Below are 12860 nucleotides of genomic sequence, written 5' to 3'. Positions count from 1 at the left end.
AGGGTGGGAGCCAAGGCAAATCACAGGTCCATGCCTGGCTGGAGAGGGAATCTTACTAGGGGTGTGAGTGGGAATGTGGACCACGGGGGCTTGACTTTCAGGACTTTTAAAAAGAAGCCAGAAATCCAGATTTTTGAGTGACATCTCCCGCTTTCCACATCTTCTCCAGTGAGATCCAAGACTATGTATTCACAGGGCACCTGACATTTTTTTACATTTTTTTATAATTGAAAAATATTTGACATGTAACATTGTGTAAGTTTAAGGTATACAACATGTTGATTTGATAATTTATATATTGCAATATGATTGCCATTGTAGTTCCTGACTCTTAATCCTTCCCCAAGGTGCTTTCCAAGGAGTTAAGGAGCAAGTGAGCCTCTGATTCCTGACAGATACAGGAAAGCTCCCTTGAGCCCTTGTCCTTTCAGCTGAATTTCTCCCAGGGCCAAACCCAATGCTTCTTCCATGGTCACAAGCCAGAGACCCCAGGCTGGAAGCTCACAAAAGCTGTAATGAAAGTCTTTAAACTATTTGTAGCCCCGAAGTACTGGGCATTTGTGTGTGGAACATTTTTTGACTTCAGCTTTCCCCCAGACACCATGAAGTCCAGGAGTTATGTTAATCGATCATTCTAGCTAAGGCGCAGGTTCTAAACACACACACTTAATCGCCCCTAAATGACTGGCCTCTACAGAAACCTGGTTTACAGCCCAGAATCCAAACGGGAGGAATCTTCTTCACTTTGTCCTCACAGTTCTATTGGCATTTCATGGGGAAAAGTACATATAGTTCATGAATAAGTTGTTTGGAAAACACAGAAACAGCAACACAAACTCATAGAGCTCAGGGAGGGAAAGTGACAAATGGGGGTCTAGTTTGGAGAACATCTGGATCGAAACCTGAGGTTAGCCAGCACCGCTGGTCATGGTGGTGGAGGAATTATTAACCCCAAGTGAAACCCTGGCAAATCGCTCCCCATGCCTGGCCCTGCTGATGCCCTAAAGCATGTTTCCTGTCTGGGGGACCCCCAGTGAAATGGTCTTGTATTTGGGTTAAACAATTGTGTGTGTAGATGCAGCTCCTCAGAGCTAATTATTATTATTAGGTAAACAGCACACTTTCTGACTTTCCCCTTGATGAGATTAAGTGATTCTGGTTCCAGGGAACAACAGATCACAGTGAAATTCTGACACCCTGCCCAGGGGTTGAGGGCCTTCAGAAAAGGAGGGAGGGCCGGGCTCCAGGAGAGGCACTGCTCCAGCGACATAAAGGGCCTGTGAAAGCGAATCTTGGTTTGGGGCTGAAAGCAGAAAGAGGAGCAGTCCTGGGGGTGGAGGTGGGAGAAGCGGAGGAGGACGGGCTGGGAAGAGCTTCGGACTAAGGGAGGCCAGAGGCCCCAGAAGTGGCCGAAACTGTGTCTTCAGGGGATTTTGCCCCCAGAGTTGCTACAAACACAGCACACCGCATACACTAAACACCGCATACACTACACACACATACCATATGCACCTACCATGCACACACACATGTACAAAAACACCACAGAGCACACACACACACCATACACACAGACCACACATACACACACACATACCACACAGAGACTGTGCACACACACACCACACACAGAAACATCCCACAAGCACACTCACACATCATGAGGGCTGGGTGTCCAGGAAGGATGCAACCCCCGTAAAGACAGTAGGAAAAGGGAGGGCAGTGAGGAGGAAGGTGCATGCCCAGACCACAGGCATGCGTTCACATCCCGAGATTTTAAAAGTACAGTTAAATCCAAATGAAGTATAACCGAGAGCGGAAGATGGGAGGCTGGTTTGTAATCTCTGCTCTCGACCCCCTATACTCCCACCAGACCCAGCTCCAGAAATGTATTCTCCCCCTGCAGGAACCCCCTCACCCTTCTCCTAATCTGAGCTAGAAAGTGAGGAATAGCAAGGGCTCTGAGTGGCATGGCTAATAACCGATACCTGCTACATGTGTATTCATTCCTTTCATCCTCTCAAGAGCCCATGAGATGAATACAGTGTTTGAGAAAATTGAAGCTCGGGGATGCTGAGGAACGTCCCCAAGCTAGAAATCAGTGATTCATCTGACCTTATCACACTGGCCCAGGTTCACGAGGGGAGTAAAGAAGGCCACCATATTTCCCATCAAAGTCCACCAGTATCTATACTGGAGTATCACCTTCCATACATTTAGAAAAAACATATATGTGTATATTACCTTATACGTATGTATGTATCAGTCACTTACACACCTAACCTATGATTCCATAGGTATTTTTTAAAGACAAGAATAAATAAAACAAAGCAGATTGGTTTAAAGTTGCTTTAAAGAAAATACTAGATAAATATAAAATATTAGGTAGATAATAGCACAGGTGGTGCAGAAATATGGCACAAACCAAGAGACTAGTTTGCAAATGGTTGGTTCTGGGAAACCCTCACTGGCCTACAGGACGGCTCTGACAATAGGGTATTTCCTTTCACTGAGCTGAGTTTGCCCCCATAGCATCCACCCTGTAGATCGGATGTATCTTCCTGGGTGGTAGGCTGAAAGTCTGATCTTCCATAGGCTGGATTTAAATCCTCAAAGCCAGGAAAGGGCAATGAAGACCCTTTTCTTGTCCACCCTTTTCTCGGCCTGCTCTGGCACATCATCTGTAATAGGCCAGATCCAGACACCCACTCTGCCCGCCTGCTCTCCCATCTCTAGTTTCTGAGGTTTGACCAGAGTCTCCTTTTGTCCCACTTTCAAGTTACACATTTCAAACTGTGGGAATGGAAGCCATTCCTGCCACCTTAGCCTCTGGACCACAGCAAAGGTCAAGGAACTCAAGATCAGTCGCACTTATGAAACTGTCAACAGAAGCACATGCTTGTGGAAAATAATATAAAAGAATTTTAAGGAGGTGGGCCAGGCTCGGAATTACACAGGAGACCCAGAGTCTGCACAGTTTTCATCGGGAGCTGCGTCTTGGAGGTAGGCAGCCATAAACAGCGGTTTAAAGCAAAGGAGGAATGTGTTAGGGTGGGTTCAGGAACGTGTCAGGCCAAAGCGGGCGCATGAGGGATTGGGCAGAGCCAACAACGCGGGAACAGAAACTGGTGCCGGGGAGAGGAGACAGGTAGACAAAATGTACAGAGCAGCAAGTCACCGTGCCTAGAACCAGTGGCTCTACTTGAGCAAGAATCACTTACAGGACCTTTAAAATTACAGATGCCCAGGTGCCTCCCAGACTGATTGGTTCAGAAGGTCTGGACAAGCATCAGTAAGTTTCTTGTTTGTTTACTTGTTAACTCCTCTGATGATTTAATGTGCAGCCAGAGTTCAGACGATTGAGTTATTGAGTATAAGATGCTGGGTATACAACAAATGCTGGGGGAAACAAAACAGATGTGATCCCTGCCCTCATAGTGCCTTAGAGCATGGGAGAAGAGATAAACATTAAACACAAAATAAACACTCAGTTACAAATTGTGGTTTGGGCTACACAGGAAGAGAACAGGGTGGAGGATGTGTGTGTCGTGGAGAATGGAGCATCTCTCCAATTTCTGGAAGAAGGTACTTAACAGTAATAAACACCATAGAATTCAGTTACATGAAATCAGCTCCCTAAATTGTGACTAACGCTTTGGTTGTGCAACAATATAAACAATTGCAAGATTTAATCAAGATTTTAAATTTAAAAAAAAATAAGTAAAATTGGGTCAGAAACCGTAAAGAGGATGAAAGGATTGTCCAAGAAGAGTCTCTGAGAAAGACGGAGGTGTCAGCTGGGTCAGCCTGGAGAAGAGGAGGCCGGGACAGAGGGGCGCGTGAGAAGTCGGCTCACTTCCTGAGTTTTCTTACCAGTGAGAAACCTGAGATTTTAGCTTCTTCAAGAATTACACAGGAGTTGGAAGAGGCTGATCTTAGGTTACCATAACTTGGGGTTGTAATTGAAATGCTGTAATGTTGGATATGTGGAAAATGGTGTCTGGGGGAAGAAATCAGGGAAGCAGAATAGAGCCTAATGCATAGACATCTCCCTAAGCACCTTAGCTGGTGATATCATAGGTGGAATTTATTTATTTAAAAATAGACTTTATATAAAGTACCTGTCCAGGGTGCTTAACGTCTTTGAGCCTCAGTTTCCTCATCCATAAAATGGAGACAAGATCCTGAGCTCCCTCATGGGAATTTGGTGAAGCTGCACTGAATGCTTATTGGGTTTCAAAGGCTGTGTTACACTTCCCTGAGACTCATTAGGAAAGGGGCTATCATCAACAAGCATTGATTGTGGATGGCCGCACTGTGGTTCACAGTTTGTAAATGTTATCTGTTTGATTCCTCCCAACAAACTCAATACCCTGAGCTGGGCATGATTTTCTTCATTTTCAGATGAGAAAAACTTCAGCTCAGGAAATTATTCTAAGACCAAGAGCTAAGAAAGTGGTGGAGTTGACATTTAAATCCAGGTGGTCAGACCCCTCCGGATCAGGACCCTTCCAGAGGATAATGCCAGAGAGAATTGGTAGAACAGGATCTGGGGGAGAGTGAAGATGAGAGAGGAAGGAGAGGGAGAGGGAATGAGGAGGAAAGAGAAACAGAATGAGAGGGAGAGAGGGGAGGGCAAGGCCCACAGAGGGAGGGACAACCTGACTGCAGGTGATGGGCAAAGTCTGGTATTCGGCCACCTCACTGAGGCATTCATGGTATGGCCCCCTCTGTCTGCTGACACTTCTGCTTTCACGGTTCAGGGAGTTCTGCTCAGTTTCCTGAAGCCGCGGCCCCTCCCCTCAACCCCCTCCTTGTTCTTCTTCTTTTCACAGCCTCTCCCAGGTCCCAAGGTTTGAGGGAAGCCTGTGCTCCGGATGCCTCTGGTTTGCTCAGACAAGTGCTTAATTGCTATTTAAGAGAACTGATGCAAGGGACCTTTAACACACGTCGGTTACACTGACGTCTGAAAAGAGAAGTAGACTTCCTCTCATGAATGGGAAATTCCTCTCACAGCAGTTATGCTGAGAAGGAAGCATGGGCAGGTGGGCCTCAGCCATGGGCCCAAGGGACCAGTTCTGTGGGCTGCCTTCGTCTAGAGGCTGGTCAGCATTGTGGAGGCAATTCCCGAGGGTCCTTAGGGCTCACTGGCCTTGAGTGAATCTTCCCTCCCGGTATAAAAAGGGGTGGGAGATTCCTAAGTAATTTTCCCTTTCCAAGGTTCTAAAGCAGCCCCAGGTACCAGCTCCTGCTTCCTGGGCTGCCCCTGAAGGCAAGTGGCCCCTTCTCCACTCCTCCATGGGGCAGGTAGTGGGAGGAATACCTTATCATCCCCGGTGTTAGAACTGATGACTGATTTTTAATTCTCCGCAGACCAGGCTCCCCTTTTGCCCACACCTGTGGAAGACGCATCTCACTCCCCACCCAACCTAGAATGCCTCTGCCCAAGTTCATCAGCCAGGATAGGTTGCATGGCCCCCAAATAGGGTCAGGCTACAATGCTGTTCCATTTCCAAGGAAATTCTCTGATGCAACATCACATGTCCAGTAACTCTGATGACTCAAATGTTGGGTCAAATGTCACCTTCCCAGGGGTCCCTCCCAACAACCTTTCCAAACGTGATCCCACACCCTTTCCCAGGCTCTCTCTGTGGCACGCTGCCCTGTTTTGTTTTCTTCACAGCACTACCCTGACTTGAAGTTCTTATTTCTTTAACTCAGGCCACTATATTGATGGACTTCTCCCACCATCAGCATCACTCTAAGTCTCTACAGTAACCCTCATGCCTAGAACAGAGTCAAGGTCATAGTAGACATGTGACAACATCCATACCACACATGAAGGAAGGACGTAGAGGTCAGTCTCAGAGCCCAGGTGCCCCAAAGCCCCACTCCTCTCTCCTACGGTCCTCTCTTGCCTTAGTCCTAGCTCCAAAGTGTCTGCCTTCCTCTCCTCCTTGTTATTGCGAAAAGCACTAGACCCAGAAAGCCATCACCTCTGGTTGTAAGTCCTTCTTTGCCATTTTCTGGCTGTGAGCTTTTCTGTAAATTATACAACTACAACTGTAATCATGCACATGACAATAGGATTATTTTGAGGAGTAAGTGAAATATCTATACATCTGGGCCTGGTGTACAGTGAATGTGAATTGCCTTGCATTCTTCTCTTTGTTTCTCTCCTCTCCTCTTTTTTCCTTCTTTATAACTTAATTCCCTGCCTTTCCCTTAACCTTTACTCTCTACTCATAAAGATGCTGCCAGAGTTTTCAGCAGGATCTATGTCCTTGAATTGGACTGATTTAGGTAGGCCTGAATGCCAGGGAAGTTGCCTCTTCTGAGGGGAAGACAAGTTTAAGGCAGATGTTCTGAAAAATGTCAGTGGCAAGACCCAGGAGGAACCCAGAGAGAGGGGCTGGAGGGGTGCCCAGCTGGAGTCTGCCCAGCCCTGAGGTTCAGGAACACATTCAGACCAGTAGTTCTTGAGATCCTGCCCTACTTATTCTGGAAACCACTGTGTTTGCACGGTTGGGCAGGTAAATTTGAACATATTTATTGTACCAATGTGAGGTGGGTAAAAGAATCCAGGGATGGGAATGAAAACTTATTTCCACACCCCACCCCTCCCAGCTCTGCCATTAGCCAGTTACGGGGTCTAGGAAAAGTCCATCCTGCTCTCTGGACCTCAGCTTGCCCTCTGACAGTTAAAGTGAGACTGAAGGTCTTGATGGTGTCTTCTAGCTCTGACAAGCCATGGCTAAACCAGACCAAAATGTTTTCTGCAGCCACTTTATAAAAGAGAGTGGAAGCAGAGAGCAGAAGAAGATCAGAGAAGCCCCCTTTGCAGGGTTTTTTGTTTTGTTTTGCATTTTGTTCCCATGAACTTACTTATCTGCAGCACAGATTCTGTTCGGCTGGTATTGGTGTTTTTACTGTCCTGCATGGGTGGACTTGTATTACTTTGCATGGCCATCTGAATTTTCTCCATCCAACTTTGCCAGGGTCTCACTTTCTCTCTAGTGGAAGCTGTTCTCGGCATACAGGAGCTTGAAATTTCTTAGAGGTGCCTGTAGATGGACTTGCCTCTTTTCTGCTATACACATCCGAAGCCACGGCAACCTTCTCTGGGCCAAAACCACTTACTAATTAATACATTTCTCAGGGTGAATAGAGCCCTGGCACCACTGCCAGCCCAGGGCAGCTCCCAAAGCCACGGGCCTTGCCCAGTGCCCAGAAAGAGCCCTGCCTGGAGGCAGTCAGTGCCAGGTTTCCTCCAGGCCGGTATCTCAGCCTTCTCATTTGAACCCAGGAACGTGCTGTTGCCTGCATCCCCCAGGGCCCCCAACTCTATCATTCTCTCCTTCACCTGCTTCCATTTCCAAGGAAACACAGGTCACAGTCCTGTGGCACCTGATCTATTTTTCATTCTCCCCTTCTCTGGGAAGAATGATGGATTGACTCTGGAAAACCCATTAGGGAAGGGCTGGGTTGTCCTGCATTTCCATCAGGCCTGTCCAGGTGACTTTGAGTCAAGCCGCTGAGAGCCATTTAGCTGCGGGACCATCTCTGCGGGGCATCATGTTTATTTGGGCTGCTGACCCTGGACTTAGAGAAAAAGATGAAGGATTAATGACACTCATTGTCCAAGACCCTTCCCCCATCCATCTTTACTAGAGACTTTTTGGAGCCTCTTTCATTCATTTACAGTTTGTTGAGAAGCACCCAGTGCCCCCAGTGGACCAGCCCACTCTACCTTGCATTCTAGGTAGCATCCTTCCTTGCCTGTCTGTGCCAGACCAGCCAGCAGGCACAGGTCTCCAAACTTCCCAACTTGAGTGAGTTCCTAAATTTCTGGAAAGCCAAAAAAGAGGTCAGAAGGATAGGGCGCCAGAGTGATGGCTCTGTTTTTATCATAGCATTGGTTTGCCTAGGGAAGGGTTTTTGTTTTAACCTCACAGTGGATGGTGATTGAGCCTGCAGGCTGATGTATTTCCCTCTCAGTTCTTCAGATAAGGCTCTAGCTCTGCAGGGATGGAAGATGAAATTTTCAGCTTCCTTAATAAGGATCAGACCATTGTATTCATCCAGCTCAGTCTTACATGGCAGAGCAATTACTTTCCCCTCCACCTCTCACTCCTCTTATTCCCTGCAACTGCATTTATCAGTGGTCTACTTATTTTCAAAGACCCGGCCAAAACCTCACTTTCTCCATGAACCATCTAGCCCCTACAGTTCCCTGCAATGTCTCCTTTATTTTCTATTTTCTTGTGTCATTCTTCAAATGACTATGTTACCATAATTACCATTCAACTCTTGTGCTTTTAACCTCTTCATCTGCGCTACTGAATGTCCAGCTCTTTTTGTAACACACCATGCCTTATATGTCTTTGCATTCCCTGTAATGTCTAGAAAAGAGCTGCTCACATCATAAACTATTATTAAATATGTCCTGGTTATGCCAAGACAGAAATATTGGCCTGCTTGGTGCTTACATTTCTGCAGGTAAAATAATAAATTGACTTTCCGCTTCAAATCAGGCATATTCACTTCAGACAGTTGGCCAAATTAGGTGTTAAACACTGGTGAGTCACCCAGAGCTAGAAAGATGCCCAAATGCCAACTGGGAAAATCTTGACCAAGCCAATCAGGGGCTTCAGGACCTTCTTTTTGATAGCAGTGCCAGCCCCATGGACTAATACCTTCTTTTCAGAGTGATGTTGACATGTCAAAGAAATTAATGGTCCTATCTCAACTGGGAACAATGTGTTCACATGGTAACTCTTAGGCTAGCCCTCACCATGCCTCCACCAAAAAAATAAAATAGTAATAGTAATAATTACACTATATTTTCAAACTAAAGAGCCTTAAGAATGATAACTTTTCATTTTCTTGGTATTATCCACCTGGTTTTCACTATAGCATGTTTGTGATATAAAAAATAACTCTAAAGTATGATGTCAGAGAAAATGGAAGAGACATTTAGAATTTTTCAAAATATGAAAGTGGCCGCCTAATATTCCACCTCCTCTTCTCAGCCTGTGATAGACACAAATAGCCTCTTTACCTCTAAAATACTTCATTCTGTGTACAAAGAGAACTATTAAGCTCTGCTAATTATATCAGAATTCGGATGACATCTCAGGGTCTCAGTTTCTTCATCAGTAGAGTATGAAATTGCACTAGACACTATCTCCAATTCTATCCCATTTTTCATTAAAGTTTCCCTCTTATACTTGCTAGTCTCTCTTTACTCTCTTTGGCATGGTTTGGAAAAGGAAAGGCTACTTAAGTCTTTCCTTGGGGATAAGGTCCATGTTACAAGGGAAAACAAAAAGAGATGAGGTGTCATCAGATCAATTCCTTGGCACTAACAAAGGTGGGGTAGATAGGAAAGGGAGGGTACAAATTAGAGTGAAAATTATGTTTAGCAGAATTGTGAAATGGGCAAAATTGTCCTAGAGCCCTGCATACACAACTCCAATGCCCCTACCACCAAGATTCATTTCCCTCCACACTGGAATAGACCAATGCCTGGAAAAAGATGATCAAGGTGGAGGAAGGGAGGATGGTAGAAAGAGCTGAGGAAATGGCTCCCAAACTTGGGCTTAGTCTTGTGGACCTACAAACATATAACAGTGCATGTTGAGAAAAAAGCTTCAGGCTGATCATTGTCAACAAAGAGTCAACAGCTAGAAAGAGTCTTCCTGGAGCTGCTTTGTGTGTCCAATCTTCCTTCTCCTTTGGGAGCAGGTGTCATGGTACAGAGGGCAGTGTGATGTAATAGAATTTTATACCTGAGTTGGACCTGAACTGCAAGCTGCCATTTGTGTTCAAGGATCTGCCATGAACACAAATTTTGGGAGCCTTCAGAGTCATATTAGTAAAATGAACTTGAAGATGAACTTGATCTTCAAGATCCTCCCAAGTCTTATACTTTGCCGGGGAAGAGATTGTCCATTCAGCCAGAACAGCAGGGTGGAGCAGAAACAGAGACAATGCTTATTGCCCTCTATCTCCTCACCACCAATTTCTGCCCCTCTGCTTAGTCAGACAGCTCATCAGACCTATTTCCTGGTAGCTTTTCCTCTTATTTTAGAACTTATGGTGGGAAAGTCAAGGACAACTTGAGACCTTGTGTGGGTGGTACAATTCACAGAGACCCCTGTGACTTGTGACGACCTTTTCCCAGAAAGTCCCTGGAGACAGGAACTCAGCAGACAACAGACCCTTGAAGGAAGTGTCCATTGTCCATGCAGACCTTTGTGGGGCCAGCTGGACCTCCTGGAATTATTAATGGGAGGGAGTGTGCACCACTTGGAGCTAACAGTAGATGCGGTAAATTAAGCTCCCTCCCTAATGGTCGGGTTTCTAGAAGAGCAATTTTCATTCACTCAATTCCTTGTCATGAAGTACCTAAGAAACTTAAAGAACAGTTTTAGGAATAGCAGGGATGATTGAGAGACAACTTGACCCCTGTAACTGCACATGTAGGTAGCCCTGGCTTAGAAACCAGAGCACACTGTGATTCTAGCCTTAAGCATTTTTGTAAAGAGCATAATAAATGGTCCCTCCACCTTATGAAAGATCAGAAAAAGAAGATATGACCTGAATCAATGGCAAAACAAGGTTATGGCCTTCTGTGTGATGGGGTTACGTGACTTAGATGCTAGACTCAAGTGACCATGGGAATATCTTTCCTGGGAAAAGGGTCAACTCCTGCTTTTAAGCTGAGAGGTGTGCTGTTCTTACTGAGGTCAGACAGTGAAGCAAGATGACTTCTATGCTGCTGTTACCTAAAGGAGAGAATTTCTCATGAAAAATGTTTTGTTTAGTCTTACGACCTCATCAAGACTTTCTTCAGCAATAGCAGAATGCGAGAAGGGCCCATTCCAAGTTGAAATAATTAAGGAGTAGTTAAACATACAGTCTGAACACAGTGATAATGATTTCTTCAATGTCAGGTTTTCTCACCAATGCCATGGCTCCCACCTCTTTCAAGAGGCTTACCTTCTATGAATTTACCTTCACTGATGGCCAAAATGGTAGCAACTGTTAAAAAGAGCAAATATGTCCATTTTCTTCAGAATGAGTTTAAAAGCTGAGGACACCTGGATTTAAGCTGGAACATCCTGAAGTTTTCCTGAATTACTAATAACAGAGCTCTCTGCATCTTGTTTATGCCTCTAAGGAGGAAGAAAGAAGAAAAGAGTGAGGTCTTCTGAGTCCTGGAGAAGTGGATGAGGAGCTTCTGACAGATTTTTACTAAGGAGCTCTCCTGGAGAAAGATGGTTTCTCTGGGCCTGTGCCAGGCTTCTGATAATCCCTCTTCCCTAAAAGAGGCCAAGATTGTGACAACACAGCTCTGCCTCCACCGTGAGGAGACGAGTTTGGTTCTAGGTGAGTCCTGCAGATCCTAGAGTTGGAAGGGTTTTTAGAGATTTGCAGACCCATGCCCCGTATTTTTTTTTTTTTTTTTCATGTGAAGGATTTGAAGATTGGGAACTTAACCTCATTGCCCTAGGTTCACAGAGGCATGTGACAAAAGCAGATCTTGAACTCAAGTCTCTTGACTCCCAGTCCACACCACAATATTCAGCTACAAATACTTTACTTGAATATTCTGTTTTGTCTCTGTACCCTCTCTTCTGAGGGAATCTCTATTCTTAGCCTCTATTCTCTAGAATGGGAATGCCTTCTGACCCCATTCCCAAATATAACCGACTGGGCTAGAATGGACCCTTGACCCAAGGGCAGTCCATCCATGAGCTAAAGAGAGACTTGTAGCCTGACTCAAAATAATAGATGGGCCAATCAGAAGCTTTGTATCAGGAACGAGTGCTAAGAGCTACAGAGGGAATGTAGTGCTGGGTTCTAGACCTAAGCCAGGCAGTCCTGTACATGGGGCTGTACAGAGAAACCCTATCAGGAAACAACAGAAAATGAAGCAACTGAGCAGGACACCCAGGGGAGAAGAGTGATTTTCTTCCCTGTTCTACCTGAGACCTGTTTGTATCAATATTTCTGACATCAGAACAGTATCTTGGCATTTCTTATTTGTTACATCTAGGCCTGGGGTAGGTCCTCCTTCTGACATCTGCACATGGGCCCAGATGTTCTCTTTTGTTTTTCCAGCCTACTTAGTTTCTAGGGTGTTGACACTTTCAGCTGCTGTAACAAGAGGTAGGCTTGGCCTTATAAGATGACATTCTTACCAAAAATAGAAAGGAAGCCACACAAAATGGCACATGTTTACCACAGTGTCCCCAGGTATATTAGGCACTTGCGGCACACCATTCCAAATCCCCTACTTGACCCCACCTCTTCCTCCAGCCATTGCTATGCTCATCAGCAACATAAAGCCTTTGTGTGGACACAGTTGTCTCAGCCCTGTGCTACCTGCCTTTCACATGCTGTTCTGGCACTGCGGGGGTGGGGCAATGGCAAACCTGTGTTTCCCTGGAGCATAGACATGCTGGAAGAGCAGGAAAGTTAATGCATGCAGGACTGCCTTTGACCAAAAAGGAATGGGAGTTGAAATAACTCTTCTTTATTTTGTCCCCTAGAAGGTCCTTCTGAGACATATTGTACAAGATTCTACCAAATGTCTCAGTAGCACCAAGCACCAGTGACCTGTAGTGGTGGCCAACTCCTTAACACATGCTGGAATTGCTTTTTATCCTTCCACATTTCACTTCCCTGCCCTGTTCTCCTGCTCCCTAGGATAACACTCTCAAAGAAACTCCCTGTACACAAGTATTTGTCTCACACTTCCCAGGGATCCCCAGCTAAGGCACTGAGGAAAGTTATGTTTTTGACCCTTTGTCCTGATTAAGATAATCATGTGTTTTTGAGGATAGTCACCC

General features: G+C 45.5%; 1 long non-coding RNA gene across 1 annotated transcript in view; it reads left to right on the top strand.

Moving 5' to 3' along the window:
* Positions 1-11: 11 nt before the first annotated feature.
* The window catches only part of LOC309663493, a 29294-nt gene continuing 16445 nt past the window's right edge, over positions 12-12860 (top strand). Inside the window, exon 1 of the long non-coding RNA XR_014265318.1 lies at positions 12-11394. This is a non-coding gene — a long non-coding RNA (uncharacterized lncRNA). The remainder of the gene's footprint in view (positions 11395-12860) is intronic.

Source organism: Balaenoptera physalus, assembly GCF_965194825.1.
Source record: "Balaenoptera physalus genome assembly, chromosome: 6".
Taxonomy (NCBI): Eukaryota; Metazoa; Chordata; class Mammalia; order Artiodactyla; family Balaenopteridae; genus Balaenoptera; species Balaenoptera physalus.
This window is presented reverse-complemented; position numbering and strand designations above follow the sequence as displayed.